Here is a 24,082-nt window from a genome sequence, read left to right on the forward strand (position 1 = left end):
ATGATCATGTTCATCCTTCTGCTAGTACATAGTCTTGTGCTAAACAATTAAATAAATTTGGGTGTCAAAATACTGGCTAAATATACAACATCAATGCTACATTAATACTTATAAGAAAAAATATATTAATTCTTACCCAACTCTAGTATTCTTGAGCAAAACTAAATATCTGTATAAGAAATTAAAGTCTTCTTGCACTGCACTTGAGTTCCAAACACACACCAACAAAAAGCAAAACTTTTAAACCAACAAAAGAGTGACTTTTCACTTGAATATATGCTATTCACAGACACAACCCGATTCTATCAACTAGTTTTTAATTTACATATACTGAAAATTTCACAACTCTAATCCTGTTAATATTAACTAATATTTGTAATATAAAACAGTGAATATTCATTTTCTTGAAATACTCATACTTTCTTTCCTGTACAAAACCAATATTCCAACATAATGTGTACCTATGTTGTGTATACTTATTTTCACTACTTGAAAGGGAACTGTAACTACACAGTAATGTTATTAACTTACTTCATTTATATACAGCTCTGTCAGTTGGCACCAAATTAATACTTGGTACAAAAAAACCAAAGCTGAATGCTTTAAGACTACTTGTTGACAGACATTATGATAGTAGTACCTTTACACTTTATCAAGATACCACAATTTATGTAGCTGAACTAGCGAAATGGCAAGCTAAAAGCGGTAAATTATTTAAATGTACAATTTCACCCAAAAATATATTTTAAAAAAATAAAACTTACTGACAAAATGAGACACTGAGTGACTTATAACATAAAATTCCAACAATATTTTCAGAATTAAAAAATATTTTACTGACATTCCCAGACAGTGAATAACACAATTACCATCATAAATTGTATTTTTATTATCTTTCATTGTAGATAACTGTGATTTGGTCACTGTTAAGGCTTGTTATTTTTCTTCCATCCCTTCTGGAAACACTGAATCATACGGCTACAATAGATATATTTGTTTTCTTGCTTTTTGCTTTTTTCATTTTCATCGTAATTGCTGCCAAGTATCCGCTCACTTGCACAAGACAAGCTGATGAAGCACCTTCCTTGTAGTGTGTCAGGAGGCTGTGCTAGGGTTGTTATTTGTGCTGGAAGAAGACTGTTGATTGAGTGGGCAAGGGGCATCTCCTTCATGGCCAATGCATGCCACAACAGGAACATGACCTGAATCCCACATACCAGGACCACAGAGTTCACAGAGTCCTACTAGTGTGCACGGTAGATGGCTCATGCTACGGTACTGATGCAAGAGTCCTCGAGCCTATAAAAAGGAGAAAACTTAGTTTCACAGTGACCACTTATCCCAAGATCTACAAAGAGCATATACAGTACAACTTACAGGAAAATTTAGAATAATTACTGCCATTTCTTTCCCCACAAGTTTTCTTTATCCAACTTTTTGTAAGTCAAATAATTCAAACTTCATAGTTAGCTAGCGTTTGCTACAGTTCTACTTGAATAATACATTGTAGATACAATTAGTTATACAATAAAATTCATCTTGGTGCAGACTGTCAAATAATGGTTTATGAAATTTAGAGATAGAAGCTATCTGAAAATTCTTTCTAAAGTACTAATCACATTCAGCCATTTTTAAAATAATGAGGAAGCAATTTACATTTAAAACATGATAGTTCCTTTATGCAAGAGCTCAAATTAATGGGTATCTGGAATAAAGAAAATGGTTGATAACCTGTGACTTTACGTTGAATAAAAAATTCCTGAAACACTATCGCTGTGAGAGTGGTGGTCATGCTGAGATATTGCTGGGAAGGCACAATAATCCTGCAGCCAGACCCAACATAATTAGGCAAGTCACTTCAAACCACAAAGAATAATACATATATTGGTTTGTGTGTTGTTTACTGTTCTTTATTGCCAAACCCTAATGGGTATCTGGAATAAAGAAAATGGTTAGTAACCTGTGACTGTACTTTGGACTAAAAACTGATCTGGTTTGTGGGATTTTATTTATTAGGAGCTATGCCATTTCGTTACCTGTTGGTTTCTTTTGTAAGCTCATTTGAAGATGAACACTAAGTTATACTATCAAAAAATAGGTTTTCCTACATCAAAACCTATTTTTGGTAGCTACTATGAGTCCTCAAAACCACCCACTTTCCTTAATAAAAAGGCATGGGAATGGGGTGAACATTATCTTGCACAGACCTGGCGTAATGAAGACAGCCGACATACATGCTGTTGTCACATCTGTGATAGTGAGGTGTCAAGAAAACCAAGGCGTTCATTGTGGGACAGAAGTGGCAGTCCTCCCATCCTGAGTCCTTATACTTTATCACTGTGCCAACAGCACTATTTTGGTCGAGACCAACTACAGTGTAAGAGAATTCTTTGTAATTGGTTGGTCTGTCTTATAGAGCCCTCAAGGGACTATGAGAGTGTAACCCTTTGAGGACTCACAGCAGCTACAAAAAATAGGTTTTTCCTACATCTAAACTTGTTTTTTGATGGGTGATACATATCCTTTTTCTATGCAGTGTGCCCCACAAACACACACACACACTGTGATTTTTATTACACATTTGAAGCAACCCCTGAAATAAAGCTAAAAATTAAGTCTCAAAGTTTAAAATTACTATTTTTAAAATTGGTCTCAATAAGTCATAATTATTTTTCATTTCATCTTCATAACCTGGGTGTGTGGAATAGGGCAACTAGCACTGTCTGTTGCCTATTGCACAGAATGGAGCTATTTCTTGCAAATGAAACTGAACATCTAAAATATGTTTTATAGTAATCTTTAATTATGAAATTCAGATATCCTTCTTTAAATTGATCTTTTATTTTCTCATAACTCCTCCTTCACTCACACACACACAAAAATAAAATTACTTGCCTTCTTTAAAACCAACAGTCCATCCATGTGATTTGCCAAAGATGTGAAGTACAATAATGTCTCATCAGGTCGCAAATTTTGATCTACAACATCATTTCCATATATGCTAACAATTGCCACAACCAAGAATAAATGGAAATAATCTGTCTGATAGTTACTCCAGCACGCTTCCCACATTGCCAAGGCTTCATCTTCAGGAAATTCTCTTTTAAAACACCTGGAAAAGAAGTAGATAGCATAAATTCCAAAAATTTTACTACATAGGAAATTACTAGTTATAAGAAAACAAAGCATAAAAATTACAACACTGCATTAAGACATATAACATGCACAAAAATACATCACTGGATGCAGGAGTAATGTGCTGTATATTATCCTCTCTCCTTGTAAATGCCTAAGGAGTACCACTTGCAGTAGGCCTTGAGCACAATAATGTGAGGTACTACTGAGAGCTCCTAGCAGTACAGATACTGTCTCTTTGAACCACAACTGCAATGCTTTTATTTCCTGCTGGTTTCTAACTAGCTTTTCAACTTCTTGAACTTTAATACAATTCAAGTTTTAATTTCCAATTAAGAAAAAAGCCTTTAGGTGAGGAGAAATGTGTCTGTGGTATTTTCCAACTGCTTAACAACAATGATATCTTCCAGCAAGAGACATGTCAATAATGAAAAATTTACAGCTTTCACTAGATACCAATATTTCTGCCAGAATAAAGCAAATACCTAAAAATTTGTTCAGCATATTTTTAAAAACATATACTATACTGTAACTGATACTTTATTCAGTTGTGTAACTTTCTTCTGCAATTTTCTTCAACCTAAAATTTACTGTACCAAATAAGTTCTTTATTGGGTCAATAAAAGAGGAAACAGCATAACAAGAGAAGGGTACATTGACAACAAAAGACAAAATTACTGTACTCCTGCTGTCCCTTCAAAAAAAAAAAAAAAAAAAAATTCAATTATGAGGTGTAAGAGTATAATACAACACAACAACATTCAATTATGAGGTGTAAGAGTATAATACAACAACATCTTAATAAGCCTAGAAAGGGCACGATTATACGCCTCAGTCTAACTCTGGAAAGAAATATTTTCCAGGGTTAACAAGTTTGGGACATAAAACAAGCACACTACTTGAGTGTTAAGGAGACTGATCAGTAACTGCCATATAGCTGAGGATATTTCAAGTCAGTTAATCACAAGAATTACCAATTCTTTGGCAATGAACAACAACAGGTCATCTTGGCATATTACTTTAACACCTAAAGAAAAGACTTCTTAACTAAGGTAATTATGGTAGTACTGTACTATACACTGAATGGCAATACCACTAGCAGTGAAACTACTATTACATGAAAGAGTGAAATGCCAGAAACAATTACAAGTGACTGGGTTAGAAATAATGATCCAGAACTAGACATTATGCAATTTTTCCAATACAAACACAATCTAAGTGTATTCAGGTGTCATGCACAAAAACCAGACAAGTCATTCCACTATGGAGGAAAGAGATGATAAAGCAGTAAAGGCAAGTTGGTGTATGCAAAATTTCCCTCTCGTCCTCTGTGGTTAGCTGAATCACGGTATTGTGTGTTATTATTATCAAGTACTGTAGTTTATCTAGGCCACTTGAGCTTATTTGAATTCACCCCTCATGGGGCTGGCCAAAGGATTTGTCTATTAATGATAAAAGTTTATATTTTATTGAATTAAAACTTTTAAAATTGCTATAATTGGGTTGATTGATAATGACGGAGAACTTGACAAACCTTCTTTACTTACTTCCAAAACTTGACATTTGTCTATGCAGAAAAATTTTACTCTACAGTGATTACATACAGGTATTGTACTTGGGCTATACATCAAATACAATACCTCAAATGAGTGACCAATTCTAAAACAAGTCAAAATTAACTGTGTGCCATTCCTTTTCGTATGATGAATTCCATATTTGAACATTGGGCTTCATATGTTTTCATTTGCTACTATAATGCTCACTGTTCCATATACGTCATTTATGTCAGTACAATAAGTTTGGAGATGTTAGAAAATCACTAATAGGAATATCTACATGTGCTCTTATCATAACAGTTGCAGCTTTGGCTGCTTTGCCAGCTTCTTCATTTCTCCTAATGCTTACATAGGCAGAAATCCAACATATGACTACATTTTTACTATCTTCAAATAATTTGTGAAGTGAAAATATGACAAATTTTAAATTAATTTGTATTTTTCATAGCTAGCAAACATGCGGTCTTAAAGTAAGGATAAATTCTTCTAGCACCAGCTGGAAACGGGTAAAAATATATAAAATTATTGAACAAGGAATTGGTGGCAACAGGGTTCGCCAACGAGAAAAGAGGTATCCGTTGACCTCCTCCCACCCATGATGCCTTGACATTCAGTTTCTCCCAGCCCAGGTAACCAGATTGAGGGGAGGCAGAGGTGGGCAGTATACGTTAAGACCGCAGGTTTGTTAGCTATGAAAAATGCAAATTAATTAAAAATTTGTCATGTGTTCATATGTAGAACAAACCTGGGTCTTAACATAAGGATAGACTCATTTTTGGTGGGAGACACCTGGTCCCACTTCCTGGCTAACGGAAGGCAAAGGAAAGAGACGTAAGCCTCTGATCTGCTATATAAATTGTTTATCAAACAGTCAGACTAGTACATTACTGGGGTAATACACAAAGTGAAGAGACACTGTATAAGTGTAAGTTAAAAAGCAATATCTGTTCAGACAACAAACCTAAGTTAGCCACCAACTATGTCTGTTATTGTTCTCTCCCCTTGTTAGAGAGAAGGACTAGTTTCTGAAAGTATTTAATTCATGTATGAATAACATATACTTAAACAGAATGACCACTCATTCACCTGTTTATCTAACCTGTTCCAGCACATGATGGACTAATCTTTCTCACTGCCAAGGGAAAGAGAAAAGAAAAAGAGAACAGTCATCTTATTCATTCTCACTTTAATACCATCAGCTTAGGTACAATACAAACTGTCCACTGTGTCAGCATTAGAGGCTGAAGAAGAACTATAAGCATGTCTGATGACCTCACAGGGCCAAAAAGAGACGGTATTCTTGGACACTTCTTTCTTGTTCCAGCCTATGTTAACATAAAGTCTTCAACACCCAGGTCTGAGGTGACAGGTACTTTTAAGGTAACTAAGCAGTGCTCTGACAGGACATACTGTAATAGCAATTCATTCAGATCGTTATCAACAAAATCTCCCAGGAAGGTATTGAGAAGGACTCAAATCTGTCACCATGAGCTGAGGGATTTTGAATCTTGGCTACAAATTCAGAAGGCTACGGACACCCAACCCTTGTGTGTTTAATGCTAAAGAGAGACCATGAAGTTCACCCATTCTCTTCAATGATGCCAAGGGCAGTAAAAGACCGTCTTGAGGGTCAAGTTCCTGTCTGATCGTCATAAAGGTTCATATGGAGCAAAAGTGAGACTGCTTAGTACTGTACCACAAGTCAGGTCCCAATTAGGTGGTTTAAGTTCTCTAGGAGAACAAAATTGCTTAAAACTTCTGAGCAGCATTGAGATTTCCCATGAAGAAGACAGGTTTACATCTTTCAAACGTAGGACCATATCCAAAGCAGCACTGTAGCCTTTGATGGTAGATACACAAAGGCATTTCTCCCTAAGGAGAAAAAATAAGGAAGTCAGCTACCTGCTGAACAGAAGCTCTAACCAGAGAGAAACCCCATTGACGACACCAATCACAGCAGACGGCCATTTTCCCTGCTACACAGCTGAGGAAGATCTTCTGAGATAGCCAGACATCTCTGCTGCTGCTCTGCAAGAAAAGCCTCTCGTCCACAGGAGATACTGGATAGTCTCCAACCGTGAAGAGAGGATCCTACCGATTGGTGAAATCTCTTGATGCGAGGTTGGCAGAAAAGATTGTGCCATGGAGGAATTTCTCTCGGAACTGCTGACAAAAGGGTTGACACATCTGGGAACAACTCTGCATAGGAGCTACTAGGGTCACCCTGAGATTCTTGAAATCATTACCCTGCTCAAGACTTGACGGATCAGGCAAAATGGGGAAAAGCGTAAACTTCCAGATTGTACCAAGGATGTTGAAGGGCATCCTCTGCCACAGCAAAGGAGTCTGGAACCACCAACAATAAACCTCTAGCTTCCTGTTGAACCTTGTAGCAAACAGGTCTATCATGTGCCTTCCCCACAGTTGGAAGAGCCTGTCTGCTCTCTCCTGATGCAGAGACCACTCTGTCCCTAAGACCTGACCCTGATGACTTAGCTTGTCAGCCACTACATTCCTCTTGCCTGGGATATACCTGGCTGAGAGGTCTACTGAGTGATCTATCACCCACTGGTGATAGATCAATTTATGTGATTGTCTATCATTAATAATTTTGATGGATGATCCTATAGCTGTGAAAACAGAAGTATTGCTAGACAAGGAAAAGTAGTATGTTTTGTTGGTTGATGTGGCTGCAAATCCCATGCCTACTGAAGAATGGTTCCATCTGTCTTTATTGCATAGTGTAAATGTTAATGTTTTATGTTTTATTGCAAGTTGTTTTTTGAAGTAGGTCTATTGCTGGAGGAAATTTTGTAAATATAGGCACTGCCCAGGAAAACTGAATGACAACTGATAATCTCTCTCTCTCTCTCTCTCTCTCTCTCTCTCTCTCTCTCTCTCTCTCTCTCTCTCTCTCTCTCTCTCTGTGTTGAGATAGTTGCTTCAATTACATTGCCTAGCTGAACTTGTACTTAAAGGGCACCAAGACTGTCACTATTCATCTCAGCGAAAGCACAACTGCAAGGTATGCTGAACCTGTAGAGTTTATTTAGTTACTAAGTCTATGGGGCAGAACCAGTCCTGTTTCAGGGAAGCCCTTCCCACTCCCACCCCTTTGGTACCCTTCGGTGTAGTGTCTTACCCCCACAGTATTCTTTTCTAGATAGTAAGTCATATGTAAGCCAAGTTTGGTTGAAATTGCTCAATGTATTTCAGAGTTATCCTGGAACATACACACACACACACACACACACACACACAAACATACATACATACATCCATTCTTATATATATAGATTTCTTAACTCAGTCTATTGGCTCTCATGGAGAATGGCAATTAGTGATTATCTCTATGATCAAAAAGTTTTTCACTTCATTATTCATTGTTATGAAGTCAGGATGAAGGGTTAGAGGTAGTTCACCACTTTCAACTTGAATAGAAAGGTAATGATAAGTAATTCAGTATTTCAAACAATGATAATTATAAAATATTTGTTAGGAGAGGCTGTGAAATGCTATATATGGAACTATGCTACAATATAAGCTATGCAAGTTGGCCCCATGGTACTTGATCATATAAGTCATGGCCAGCCTTTGTTACTTAGCGGATTTTGTTACTTAGCAGAAGGGTCAGACGCCCATACTGTCCGTAAGTTGAGGTGCCACTGTATTTAGATTTGGGAAATGAGATCTTCCCTGTTTAAGAGTCCTCTCATCCATCACATGTCAATACATAGAATTATACTCTATGGTAGAGTCATGTAACTTCAACAAGGTATTTCTCTCACTGAGACAGTAAATACCCATGCATCAAGACAGGTACTTACGAAGAGAATAAGTGGTCTGCAGTCCTCTGTGAGATTCACCTTCTAGACAAGATTGCCATTTACCACTTTCAGAATTTTTTATTTACCAAAAACGAGCTACTTTTTTCAAATATGCTTACCACATACTGTATTCTTATTGTATTCTTACATGGAAGGAATCTAAATAAGAACAATGTACTACAGGCTTATCAAATAACAAAAGATCAAAGTTTTACAAGAAATTAGGAAAATATAGAGTCTGCGTATACATACAGAAGTATCCATCGATGACAGAATAACAAATCCATGCCATCCTGCTGATTCGCCATGTGATTGAAGAAACGAGGTGTCATCAATCAAGCAATTCTCGAAGGTAACTCTAATTTTAAAAACAAAGAAATATGGAAATTAGTCAAATAAATCATCCTAACAAACTATGATTAACACATACCACAATATACTTAAAGAAACAGAGTTTTATACTAAATTCTCTCAAGATATAAAAATGTACAGCTGACCTCTGGTATTCGGGGGGGTATGTGTACCACTAGCCCCTGCGAATAGCTCAAATCCGTGAATACTGAAAACCCCTCTAAAAATGCTTACAACTGCCCATTTTGATAGTTCAAAACACCAAAAAACCCTCTAAAAATGCTTATACCTCAATATTTTAATAGTTTTATCACAAAAAGTGCATTTAGTCACGAAATTGATATGAAAATACAGTAATTTGTGAATATTTGTCTTTGAAAAATACTGCAAATAGGTGAAACTTCCGTGAGTAATGTGTATATATGTTCCACAGAAATCAGCACATAGGCCAAGTCACTAATCCACAACTGCTGTGAGGTTCAAGAAATGTCAGAAGTGAAAGACTGATCCTTATTATTCTCGACAGGTGTTAATGTGGAAAGCGGACGGAAAGGTAGCGGGTGACCTGAGGCCCCCCGTTGCATCCATACAGAGGTTGTGTTTGTTAACAGGCATAAAAAGACATATATAATGCGTTACAGAACATGTAAAAGGTAGATATATATATCGGCGGACAAGCCGTACAATGATGCATACAATGAGATATATAAAGAATCTGAAATAATAACTACTAGTTAGTTATAAATGATTTGTTTAACCAGACCTCTGAACTCTTTTAGGGTTCTTCTCGGGCTGGGAAAAGAATGGGGGAAAGAGTACATAAAAAAATTAAGTAGTTAACTAAATAAATAAATAATAACAAAGGGGGAGTTAGAAAAAACAATCGAAAGAAAAAAAAAAAAAAAAAAAAAAGGAAGATTATATTTTACTTATCAATTTAATTTTGTTTAGGAAAAGAATGATATTATTAATTGAAAAGTTATTACCTTCTGCTAGAATATCCTTTATTGATTTATTTTGTAAATAAGTCTTTCTTTCATGATGCCATCTGGGACAGTCAATCAAGATGTGTTTGATTGTTACTGGGATGTTACATCTTTCACAAGTTATTGGGTTTGTGTGCGGAGTTGACATCAGATGACCATGTGTGAGTCTGGAGTGTCCTATTCTGAGTCTTGTTAAAATAACCTCATTGATTCTTTGCTTTTGGGTAGAAGAATGCCATTTTTTAACTTCGTTCTTAATTTGTTTTAGTTTGTTTTGTGGGGGTATATTTGTCCAATCATTTTGCCAATCCCTATAAATTAAGGGTTTAACTGATGCTAGCCAGTCTGATATGGGTGCTTTCATAGTAGTTGGGGGGATTGTACAAGCCAATTTTGCAGCTTTATCTGCTTTCTCATTACCCTCAATGCCTACATGGGCTGGGATCCAACAAATTTGAATTTGAAGGCCGTTTGTAATTAACTGATGTATTTCCCATTGTATATTTTGGACAAGGTGATTATTTGATTTAAATGATCCTATTGCTTCAATTGCACTTCTCGAGTCGCTCAATATGAGTGCTGAAGGAATTCCTTTTTTGTTATAATCTTGAGAGCCAATTGTATGGCTGTTAATTCTGCTGTAAATACTGATGATATTAGAGGAAGGCCCATTTGGATAGTTTTATCACTTGAATAGGCTGATGAGCCCACTCCACCTTCATTTTTGGATCCATCTGTGTAGATTATGAAGGGATTACCCTTCCGTCTTATGTGTTCCATGGCATGTTGATGGTACATTTCTGTGTTGGACATATATTTCTTTGAAAGATATGATAAATATGTGCATAGTTTTCCCCCTTTTTAGTGTCCATGGTGTGACCGGATTTATTTCTTGGGTAAATTTGGGTATCATGTTATGTAAATTCAATAGATGATTAGTTTTTTTAGTAAATGAGTTTTGATTTGGGTTATTATTTGTATTTTGATTGAGAAATTTATTTGATGCAGGAGATGTGCCTGCTTGAAGGGATAAACCTCTTCTTAAAGTAATTAGATCTCTGTAATATTTTAGAGGCAGCTGGCCGCATATATGACATGATTAATGTATGTATGAAGAGCGAAACACAAGAATGGAGAGGCGATTTGACGCCCTTACAAATACTCCCCCCACCAAGACAATAATTAGAGGAGCAATTCTTGGATGAAACATTAATCACGCGAATGCTGTGGCAGTTGAAGTGGGCCCCTACTTTTGGAGAACTGTGGGCATGGGGCGGAACCGACATCTGGAGTTGGCTCGATGTGTCCCCTGGGCTGCCCCAGACCCTGCTTTGGCGGGGGAGTGGGTGTGTCTGTGGGGAGGTACTGGGGTGGAACTCTGGGGCACCTACCTGTTTCCTCACGTACTTCACTGTCCAACAGGGATGCCGGTTTCAATCTATCGACGGTGACCCAGTCTTCCCGCCCATGGATGTCAAGGAGGTATGCCTTGGTGGCCCACTTCATGACTCGATGGGGTCCCCTGTAGGGTCTGGTTAAGGGCGGCCAACGGGCGTCCACCCTGACGAAGACATAGGCGCATGAGTCTAAGGTGGATGGGCTGTAGGTGGTGGTTCTGTCGGTGAAGGTCTTATGGCAGGGCGTGAACTTCTGTGCAAGTTTCCTCAACCTCAGGAGGGGGTTGTCTGTGCCATCGGCCAATGGCGGGAAGAATTCCCCAGGAACGGCCAGTGTCTCCCCATTGCCTTTCTCAAGGGAGGCGTTGCCGATTGCCTTCAGTGTGGTGTGGAGACCCAGCAGGACCCAGGGTAACTGTTCCTTCCACCTCTCATCGATGCAACGTGCCATGAGAACTGCCTTAAGAGAGTGGTGCGCCCTCTCGACCATGCCGTTCACTGCGGGGTTGTAAGCCGTTGTGCTGTGTAGAGTTGTACCCATCAGGTGTGCCAAGGAGACCCAGAGCTCTGACAAGAAGGCTGGATCCCTGTCTGTGGTGATGCTGTCTGGCACTCCGAAACGGGTGATCCAACTGGAGAGGAGGGCCTCTGCGCATGACGCTGTTGATGCCTCCTCCATGGGGGTTGCCTTGGGCCAGCAGGTGGAGCGGTCTATGATCGTTAGGAAGTATCTGCCTCCCCCTGACTGCGGAAGAGGCCAGACGACGTCCATGTGGATGTGGCCGAAACACTGACGAGGCTGGGGGAAGTCGCCGACCCTGGACTGTGTGTGCCGGGATGCTTTGCTCGCCTGGCAGGGGATGCAGCTCCTTGCCCACTGTAGGACGTCCTTGTTGATGCCATGCCAGACGAACTTGTCAGTCATGAGGCGCGCCGTTGTGCACCCTGATGGATGGGAGAGACCATGGACTACGCCGAACACCTGCTTCCTCCTCGAAGCGGGCACTAGGGTCACAGAGGAGAGTTGTGTTTGAGTTTGCTAAGGGCACGTATTCCCACTTAAGAGCCGTCACTGTCGTCCTGTAGTCTGCCTTCACTTGGTCTGCTGCCTGTTCTCTTGCCAGGTCTTCGTAGTCAATGCCGAGGTGAAGGGAATTGATCTCTACCACTTGACAGGGCATCGGCTACTTGGTTCTTCCTGTCAGGGACATAGTTGATGGTGCAGCCGAATTTGGAGATGGCGGTCAGGTGTCGCTGTTGCCTTGCAGACCATGCATCTCCCTGCTTTGCAAATGCATGCACCAAGGATTTGTGATCTGTTAGGACTGTGAATTCAGTCCCCTCCAGCAGGTATTTGAAGTGTCTCACAGCCTGGTAGAAGAGCTCTATGCGTTCAGGGGCATCGGGGCGAGGTTCCTGATGGTACCATCTATCGATGTTCGCCTTGATAGACTCTTCTATATCCCGGTTTGGGTGTCCATTGTCGACGAGGGTCTGGGCTACATGTTCTATTACTCCGTGTGTGTTGTTCCGTGGCCCAGACCCTCGTCGACAATGGACACCCAAACCGGGATATAGGAGAGTCTATCAAGGCGGTATCGATAGATGGTACCGTCAGAACCTCACCCCGATGTCCCTGAACGCATTGAGCTCTTCTATAAAGGACAATTTCACCATAAATATAAAGAAGACGAACGCCCTCAAAAAACATCATCGAAAATAATGTCAGCCCTGTTGACTCCAACAAGAATATATATCTGGTTATTTATTATAAGAGCAAAAAGACGAGCAGCCTGATTATGCGTAACCACCCAGCCCCGCCTCAGCAGGACCCCTTGAAGAAAACCAACATGGTATACTGGTACTGTACTCATGCCCCGTCTGAGGATGCCTCGGTTCTTGCATCGGTATGACCACCATGCGTTTCTCCAAGAGGATTTCCTGCCACACCCAAGAGAGGGCTATCTTTAATCATGCCAGGACCGTCCATAACCAGAGAATAGAAAGAAAAAACATAATCACGAACATCGAAATAATTGACCGAACTACTGACCACCGCTGCCTACGCCTCTTGGAAGCATTGCACATTGGGAAGGAGAAACCAACCCTCAACATTACACAGGAAATATTTCTCCTCCCCACGGCAGCCAGGAGACACGCACCGAGCGATCCCCATAGCGAACGTGCGAATCAAAATTCGGCATCGGAGGATCGAAATTCTTCCATTCATCCCCAGCACTACAACGCCGCTCGCACATTGACCTGGGAAAATAGGCTCCGCCCGAGGGTACATGCCCCGGGCAGCCAATCATAATTCAGCACCGATCAAGATCCCCCTTATTATTATTATTATTATTATTATTATTATTATTAAAGAGAGTGAAAACAGCTGTTTCTCATAGTGGTGGTGCAAATAGTTTGTCTTTAATAGTAAATTTTAAAAATTATTTGGCAGATAGCATTCTCTAAAAACCTGGCTACTGAATTTTAGATTATGGCAAATTGTCCTTAGTCAATTTGTTCCCAAAACTTGACATTCATCTACAATGTTTATAACTCCTTGTGGTGATCTGCATTTTCTGCATACAGGGATTGGGGCATGAGAGTTATTCATTAAATATCCATGGGTCAAAAGGGGTGACCAATTTGATGATGACATAGAATTACTTCAACAGTGGGCTTTTTTTAAATGTCAAAATCCAGTGATAAGGTCTGTCCCATTCTAACTCATCAGATTCATTACTCCTCAGTGTATGCCATTTATTACATATGGAATTTAGACCTTGACAGCCACAATCTATTCTGGGTAGAATGGTGGCTCTACAGTATATAACAACATAAACTGTTTTATCTGTCAGCAACCCAATTAGTATGAAAAAGTTTCCTTGGCAACTGTTAAGTAATATTGCGTTTTCCAGTCACTTAAGCTCAGTGATTTTTCAAATTTAAATGAGAAAAAAATCAAGCCTAAAGCTTCCACAGCTGCACAAAGGGCAATAGCAATACTCTCATTTTCAACTTCACTTGATAATTATACCTCCATTAAATAATCTTACAAAATATATCTTTAATTTTTTTTCAATGGAGAGCTGAAAGCCAACACATGATGCCCACTGACTCTATTTATGAAATGGCAAGCTTCAGCCTTCTCTGAGAAAGATGGAGATTGGACTATGGGCAATAAACTGCTGAATCATCAACATAAACATTATTTCTTACATCACTGACTAATTCAGTGATGATATTTATCACTATGGTAAATGGGTACTAAATACCCCTCTTGAATGGCCACATTTTCTAAGAATAGATATTGTCAATACTTATTTCGGCCGCCTAAAAAAACCCAATAATCTTTAAAAATTCGATTTGCTGAAAAAATTCTATGGCTTCGTATAGGGTTCAAGAATGTGTCCACGAAATATTATGCTAAAATTTTCCGTATTTCTCTAGTTATGGCCTAAAATGTAACAATAACTATATAAAACACCAGTAGCGCATAAATGATTTAGTCTGGTATAGTTTTTGCATATATATTACAAAAACTTCCTTTGAAATGAAATGTATAATATCAATAATATCCTACTCGGCACCTTTTTAGTTATTCCTAGCCATGACAACGCACACGTCATACCATGACGCCAATTGTGGCGAGTTTGCCTATAAACTTCAAGCTAGAAGGACACGTTTTTCATGCTCGCTAGCCTTGACTGAACTCTGTATTTTCTGCGGTGTTTTAGTTTTTTCACCGTGCCTAAAAGGTCCAAGAGTTCACTTCATGCTTCTAGAATGCGGAAAAGCCAAGTGGAAAAGTCCAGGCAAGAAGTAGAAGAAAGAGTTCAAGAAATTAGTGCCATAGAGGGGAATGGAGCGCGGAGAGAGAGAGAGCTGTCGCCCATCAAACGGCGCAGGCAGCGATCTCTGCTGACCAGAGACCAACCACATCCACCCCTAAACGCCTTTTTATTTGTTTCGTCACTAAAGGGCAAAGATATTTTAGAAAAAGAAAGCAGTAGCTCGGAGGCTGATATTATAGACCCTGAAAATAAAATGATCATAATAAGTGAAGCAAGACTTGATGAATTACTTGAATCCATCCCTAATTGTGAATGTAAAGTAATTCCCAGGATCCATTTGGCAAGGGATGGATTCGAGACACTAATAAAAAGTGTTTGTGATACCCTAGAGTAATACCTTGCAGCAAGATCAGACAGGGGGACCAGGAACCGAAAATTTATAAGAATGTGTCTTAGGCACATAAATAATCAATTAATATTCTTATTTATAATCATTTTGCATTAATTAATACCCAAAAATAAAAATTAAAACCATAAATTAATTGTAACACAGTCTTTGAAGTCCCTTTTACTTTTTTTACGTAACTAAAACTTTGAAGGCCCGTTTCTCAAAACATAAGTTTTTAAGCCTTTAAAATGCATCTCCTCCCTAGTATTGGACCAATCTAAATGAAATTTTAAATATAACATGGGGAAACATGGTAAAAAACAAAGCTTTTTAATATTTTGAGTTTCTGATTTTTGGCAATTTTTTCTGTAATTTTTCCGTTTCATTAAAAAAAAAAAAATTCATATCTCGAAAAATAATTGAAAAATCAAAAATCCCCGCTTTGTATCGAAGGTCCATATGTGTTTTATACGTGGTTCAAATCTCATCCCTAAAACCAAAAAGCAAAGGAGAAGATGCATTTTGAAAATGGCCATTTTGGCCGAAAAATGCTCTTGGCGTCACAAAACCTAAGGTCACTGAACAAAAATTTTTTCCCAGAAGTTCCACAAATATCCTTTAACAAACCCCTATTTCAACAACCTGTCGTTAAAAAAGTCGAAACCGCCGATCCCCAAATGTTTGACCACATGATTTAAATTACAGGTTTAGGCCTTATGGTTAAGTGCTAGAACCAGGTTAACTGCTTGAGCTAACATAGTTAACTTCCCTTTACTGACATACTACTGCGCAAGTTATTCCATGTTGCAATTTTGATCCATTGGTGTAAGTTTTACTTTTTCACTACCCCCTGCGATTCCACAAATTAAAACCCCTCTAAAAATGCTTATAACTGCATATTTTGATAATTCAGAACACCAAAAAGCCCTCTAAAAATGCTTATAACTGCCTATTTTGATAATTCAAACACCAAAAAGCCCTCTAAAAATGCTTATACCCGAGTATTTTAATAGTTTTATCACAAAAAGTGCATTTAGTCACGAAAATTATATGAAAATACAGTAATCAGTGAATATTTCTCGATGAAAAATACCGTGAGTAGGCAAATTTTCTGCAAACAATGTGTATACGTTCCACAGAAAAATCCGCGAATAGGTGAAGCAGCGAATCTGGAACTGCGAATATACGGGGGTCCACTGTACATACTTCTGTAATAAACCTGGAGGGATAAGTGGATGTTACATCCCAGGGATCTTTCAAGTTTTTATTATCCTCTAGCTCTTCAAACTTTAGAAGATTCTGCTTTAAACCATCTTGAATAGCACGGCCAAGATCTTCAATTTAGGATTAGCTTTTGAGCTTTTCAGTTGCATGGTGTACTGCAAACCTAATTCATGTCCTCTTAGAGTTGGTGGCAATTCATGTGAATCTACATGAAGGTTCTGAACAGGCTTTATGCTGGATTTATTAAACCCTCTTATTTTTTTAGTTCCAGTTCAGTTTCTCATATGGGCAACCCAGTTCTATCGAGGTATCTATCGTTATGCTTTGTCTATACATCATGCACAATTTAGGTCATGCATGGTGATTTTAAGTCAGTTTATGAAACTTGGTTCACCGTTTTAAGTCAGTTTATGAAACTTGGTTCACCGCAGTTCCAATTTGTTGTGATTGTTTGATGCGCAGTACTCACATCTGCATTTGCTATGGCATTTTCTGTTGTATGCCCATATTTATAGCGATTTTTGCATAACATGCTGTATACAGTATAAGGGCTTAGGTATACGAGGTGTTACTACAGTATTTAGACCCAAAATTTGTATTTTCAATGGAAGATTTCATCCTTCATATTTCATTTTGCTACTTTTCAAGAGGTTTCTTTATTCTTCCCACTTGGAATATAGATTTCACAACTGTGCACATTATTGTATCTTTTAATTTGAAACCACTGTAATATTTTTTCAATTGGTTCATCTTCCTTACTGGGGAATATGATTGTTACTTGTACCCTATTCATTGTGTCAGGTCCCATTATTTTAACTTTTAAGTTATCTATAGACTGTACAGTATTGCAATAAAACTCTCAAATTGATTTTTGGTTGTTGCTTCAATAAGCCATGTTTTTTTTTTCCAAAAGACATTTCAATTGTTGAATGTCTATTTTACATGGTTTTTCAAGTCTTAGTGATGATATTTGGTGTTCACTTTATAGTGTTAAGAACCTTAACCAGCTCTCATTTCCAAAAAACAAAATGAAGACAAGGTTAGATCCTGCCTGAATTAAGTTTTTCTTATTGCTTTTGTTACCTCAAAATTTCTTAATGCTATTTCAACTTCAAAGGTGTGCCTGAGGTCCAAGGTTGTAGAATTATATTCTTAATATAAAAAAATAAGATAAATTCAGGATGAGTTCTCTCTATCCAGGGAAGGGCGGGGGTTACTACAAGTGGAAGAGGCAGGTGCCTTGGAAGACTAACTGGAATATACACCTTACCATTAGTAACTTAAGGGCCATCAGTCCTTTCAGATGAAAACCAGCAATGAGTGCAAGGTTTGTTGGTAAAGTTTCCCCTTGCTTGGCCATGTCATGTAGTCCAGTTTTATGGGTGTAGGATCATCCTGTCTAACTCCAAACTACATCAAAGTTTCAAAAGCAGAATTTTCCATAATCCAAATAATTTTAAAGCCTTCTTTGTCAAGTCTTGTTTTGACAGAAGAAAAATTAAATTATTACTAAGGGAAAAAAGGCCTGACTAAAATTTGTTAGGCCCTTCATATCTATCAAGGGAAATTGGCTCTCAGCTGCATTCCTCTAAGCCCGCCAGTGACAGTAACGGATCAGGGATGCAGGAGGATGGGCATATGGTAAAACAAATATTTTTCAAAAAAACCACAAAAAGCCACAAATTATCATTTGAATTACTGCACCCAGACCCCAATAATTCATTCAGTTTTTAATCAAACATCAGTAATGAGTGACAGCAACTTGAGACCTGGGAATCTGCCCACACATGTGCAGTACTACTTGCTGACTGCCATTTTCTGCATTTAATTTTAAGATGGACTGAAGTACTGTATCTGGGATGATTTCATGCACATGAAAAGGACAGGTATACACAATGGATCTACGTAAAAAAATTTTTAATATCATATAATATGAAACTTTTTACCAGCCAAAAGCAAAAGATTGAATAGACAAATTTGGACAGTGAAGAGGGATGAATTAAGGAAGCATAAATGGAAGTAAAGTAAAATGCTCAAAATTGGGTGCAGCTAGAGGCGAAAGGGGCACTGCAAGCAACCTTAGATGATGCCCACAGTGCCCCACATGAGGTGCACTGACATCACTAACCCCACCCCTAATCAGGATAAAAAAAAAAAGCAATAAGACAATTTCTCTAAAGTTATCAAAGTTATTTACAATTCTTCCTACTTACCAAATTCTTCTCCATATCTTCATCTTTTGGGGATGTTACAAAAATGGTTTTGCTCATTAGGCCAGTGAAACACCAGAATACATCTGCCTCATTACGAACTTCGGCCAAGATTGGTGCTAAAATATCTGACATCCCTTGAGTGTATCTGGAAAGAATTCAAAGGAAACATCTAAGAGCTCACCTTTAAACAAGCTTATGTTTTGATCAAGAACTAAAAATTTTAAAGCAATGAATTTCTGATAAAATAAAAACAAAGACCAGACACAGTATTACTACTGTATCTGTAGGAATATTAAAAAAGAAAATGCTTACATGTATGCATTTAATGTTACTGAAATACATAGCTACAGTATGGCAGAAGAAAACTTGGTCAATGCATGCAACTAGGGCAGCATGAAAATCTTTTTTTAGTATGATTCTATTGTGATATACAACAGGCAACAAAAGTAGCTCAGAAAACAATTTATAACACTCCCTCCACCTCCTCTGCCTCTGACAAAAACCTCTTGATGGTGACAAAAAATTTAAGAGTGCTTAAATTTGCAAACAAAATAAAAAAAAATTGCAGGTTAAATATAAGAAGTCATTCAAAAGTTTATGTATTAGAATAAGACTTTCAGTAAGTTATTTCAAATAAAGTTACATACATGATTGTGTTTTTGTTATGTAAAGCCAATATGTAAGCCTGGCCTATAGGTTATCTTGCATGTGTAACGTACACATATGTATTGTGTTAAGTCAACTATGTACTTCATGTGCATTTACTTGCCAAATTCTTTATGTAAAAGACAATGTAGTACCTAGTCTTTTGTTTGTAGTATAAACAGGCAATATCTTCAAGTATTTGCACTTCCATAAGCAATCATATTATATATTCTCTCTCTCTCTCTCTCTCTTGTATTGTGCATGATTATTTTATTACAAGTTAATATCCATTAATAAAATGTGACTTACATATTTGTGCTCATCAGCAAACGTATCGTATAACCTGTTTACCAAAGGTTTCAACCAGTGATGCTTGATTGCCTAAGCTGATTTAAGATGTGTTTAGTAAATTTTTGTATGCCATACCATAAAAACACACAGCAAGTGAATACTATAGTTTACCTCAATGTGTTGCATACATTATGTGTACACATGCCCACATACTTGGTGTGTGTATGCACATGAACACAGACTGCGACACTGATGGGGAAGAAAAGTTTAGACGCAACATGGCTGAGCAGTTTATATTGATACTATTTTGTGATCTGTTAATTTTTTTAGTTCTCTGGTATTTTAACTCCAGAAAAGTTTATTTAATAAATCTGGTGAAAAAATGACGTGAGACAGCAGAAGCAGATGAAGGCTGCCCAACCCTCCCCACTCAGCTCTCTCAGCCCTCTCACCTCATAAACGCTTACCCTGATTTATACCACATATCCTGTAGTACTTAACCACTCAAAAATGATAAAGAAAATTATGTTTCAGTGGCTTTGATCCTTTTAAGCCAATAACAGCCCTCTCAACTCAGCTCATCCCCTCCCAAAAATGCTTACCCTAGTACACCACCCCAACAATACTCCTTTCTGAGTGTGGTAATGACTGTAAGCAGTGTTACCATTGCCTCTTTCTGCTGACTCAGCATTGCCAACCATCCAAGAGCAGTTTTTAAATTTTCATGTATTGCATATATATTCTATATCAAATATATACTGTGAGGTTGGGGACCCTTTAGATAATGTCGAGTTCCAGATAAGGTGAAACGGATAATTGAAGGGCTACTGTACACTGCTTCAACAAAACTGGCACTGTCTTGAATGCATTGCTCCAGGATTTGCCTCAGTACAGATATCTTCAGTAAGTCTATAAATGTACAGCAACAGAAAAAATTATATCCTCAAAAATGACATTTTTATGATAAAATAAAGTTTTATATATACTTACCAAGTAATTACATTGCTATAGTTTCTATTAACCAGCAGCTAAAAATTTTGAAATACGCGGGTCGCGCTACAGTATTTTGTTTGGCTAGGTGACTAACCCTGCCCACTTTCGGGGTAAGAGAGGAACAACTACCAAAAGTATTGAATTTGTTTGTGCCATAACGTTCATGTGAGGGAAGGAAAAGTTAAGTATACCTTAGTTTTACCAGACCACTGAGCTGATTAACAGCTCTCCTAGGGCTGGCCCGAAGGATTAGACTTATTTTACGTGGCTAAGAACCAATTGGTTACTTAGCAACGGGACCTACAGTTTATTGTGGAATCCGAACCACATTACAGCGAGAAATGAATTTCTATCATCAGAAATAAATTCCTCTAACTCTTCATCAGCCGGCCGGGAAATCGAACTCCGGTCTAGCGAGTGCCAGCCCACAGCTCTACTGACTCACCCAACGAAGAGCCTTTGTGAGGGGAGGAGGGAGGGCTTCAATCACGTAATTACTTGGTAAGTATATAAAAACTTTATTTTGTCATAAAAATGTCATTTTTATATAAGTAACTTACCAAGTGATTATATTGCTGATTCTCACATTGACAGGAAGTGGGATGCATGAACAAATCTACCCGAAAACATTAATAATGGTAATGAATTTGAGAATAGAAAGGATTGCTAGCATTAAAAAATGCCTGTTGTTTTCTTACCTGATAAGGAGCTGCTGCAGGAAGGTACTGCCTCTATTGGCGCTCTCCTTATCGTGTATAGTGGCGCAGCCCAGTATATAGCTGAGGCTCGCCTACTACATTAGTGGGTACCTTGTAGCAAGGGTGGTTCCAATTTTACTGACAAAGGTAATAATGTTGCTCCTGCCCAGGGCACAGTACAGAAAAAACGACAATGAACTAAACACCACCTAATACCATAAAAAGTTAAAAACCACTGCCCAACTACGAAGGACTGGAGGACACCCTAAGCTCCCTTAAAAAAATTCAACAACATCAAATCAGGGTGAAGAAAGGAAGGAAGGGTTGCTTCCTACGCTTCTTCCCCCAACACCAGGCCAGCCACCGAAAATTGACCCAAAATACTGCAATTATCGTAATCTGTTTCAACTTCCTTCAAATAATGAGTTTCAAAGACCGACTTACATTTCCAAAAAGTTGCTTGCAATATCAAGGAGAGAGACAATTATGCTTGAACACCAATGAAGTGGCTACAGCCCTAATTTTATGAGCTCTCACCGACTTACATTTCCAAAAAGTTGCTTGCAATATCAAGGAGAGAGACAAATTACGCTTGAACGCCAATGAAGTGGCTACAGCCCTAATTTTACGAGCTCTCACTTTACACAGTGGAAAAATCCTCATCTTCAACAGAAGAATGGGCTTCCGAGATGAGGTCTCTAAGGAAGAATGCCAAGGCATTCTTTGAAAGTGGTCGAGAAGGATTCTTAACAGAACACCGTAAGGCATTTGAAGGACCACGAATCTTCTTTGTTCTGTGAAGATAAAAACCTTAGAGCTCTCACAAGACACAATACTCTCTCTTCCTCATTTGGGCCTACTGTACAATCTCAGACAAGCTTTTAATTGCAAAGGAACGAGGCCATGGATTGGAACTGGACCCGTTCTTGTCTAGAAATCCCAAAGAGAAAGAATAGACAGCAGTCTCTTGTGAAAAACCCAATCTTTTGTCTATTGCATGGACCTCACTGATTTGTTTTGCAGTTGCTAAAGCGACTAGAAAGAGGGTCTTTCTAGTTAGATCTCTCAGAGAAATCAAATGCATAGGCTCAAATCGGGGACCAGACAACCATTTTAGGACCACGTCCAGGTTCCACGGCACTACCATACTGCTACCCTCTTTCTGTCTTGTAGTGTCAAAGGATCTAATTAGATCAGATAAATCCTGATTAGAGGAAAGGTCCACTCCTTTGTGCCTGAAGACACAACTTAACATGGCCCTATAACCCTTGATCGTCGAGGATGACAGGTTCCTGTCGGTCTTAAGACATAGTAGGAAGTCTGCTATTTCTGCTATAGAAGTATGAGAAGACAACACTCTGAGCTTCCTGCACCATTCTTTAAAAATTGTCCACTTAGCCTGATATACTCTATCAGGGGACTGTCGCCTGCATTTGGCAATAGTTTCCTGACAGTCTGTATCCTGTCAGGCCAGAGTAGACAAACCCTGATAAAAATGCCAAAAGTGGGGTTGTTTCAGCAGATGAGGTTTTTGAGGTAGCAGCCTCGGAAAGCATGGAAGGAGGTCGAGAAGATCCAGGAACCATTCCTTCCTTGGCCAAAAGGGGACCACTTGGATCACTGACAGATTTTGGTGAGTCTGGAATTTGTTGATCACCTGTCTTATCATGCTGAAGGGGGAAACGCATAAAGGTGACTGTTTGACCAGTCCTAAAGCATGGCATCAGTTGCCCAAGCTAAAGAATCCAGAACTGGCGAGCAAAACTTAGGGAGACGATGGTTTCTGGAAGTTATGAACAGGTCTATGACAGAGGTCCCCCACAGCTTCCAAAGATCCGAGCAAACATGAGGATCCAAAATCCACTCCATGGGTAACATCTGTCTTCGAAGACTTAACTCATCCGCCAGAACGTTGAGCTTCCCCTGAATGAAGCAAGTAAGAAACTTGACTTGAAATTGCTCTGCCCAAAGCAGAAGATCCCTTGCCATTTCGTAAAGGGAGAAAGAGTGTGTCCCCCCTTGGTTTTTGATATATGCCAGGGCAATTGTACTGTTGGAGTGCACTGTGATTGTCTTGTTGTACACTTTTTCTTTGAAAAATTCTAACCCCATATGAACTGCCTTCAACTCCTGACATTTATGTGCTAATTTCTTTGTTCCAGAGACCAGGTCCCTGAAATTTCCTCATCTCGCAACAGAGCTCCCCACCTCATGTTCAATGCGTCTGAGAAGAAGTCTAGGTCGGGGTTCAACGGGAGGAGAGATTTCCCTTGCGACAACCTTCCTTCTAAGCTCCACCAGCGCAGATCCTCTTTTATCTCTGGAGTTACTCGGAAAACGAAAGAGCTTGGGTATTTTTTCCTGTTCCAACTGATTCTTAAGAGGAACTGGAGCGGTCTCATATGAAGTCTGCCCAGGAGCACGAATTGTTCTATGGACAATAACGTCCCAAGAAGACTCATCCATTCCTCGGTGGAGCACTGGTCCAGAAGAAGAAATCTGTGCACTATCCTGAGGCAAGACTGTATTCTCTTTGGTGAGGGAAAAACCTGAAAACTCTGAGTCTATTATCATCCCAAAATAA

General features: G+C 38.7%; 1 pseudogene; it reads right to left on the bottom strand.

Annotated features, from left to right (window-relative positions):
- LOC136835352 (TBC1 domain family member 16-like) overlaps positions 1-24,082 on the bottom strand; it is a 96,207-nt pseudogene that overhangs the window by 363 nt on the left and 71,762 nt on the right.

The sequence above is a fragment of the Macrobrachium rosenbergii genome, chromosome 55 (genome assembly GCF_040412425.1).
Source record: "Macrobrachium rosenbergii isolate ZJJX-2024 chromosome 55, ASM4041242v1, whole genome shotgun sequence".
Lineage (NCBI taxonomy): Eukaryota > Metazoa > Arthropoda > Malacostraca > Decapoda > Palaemonidae > Macrobrachium > Macrobrachium rosenbergii.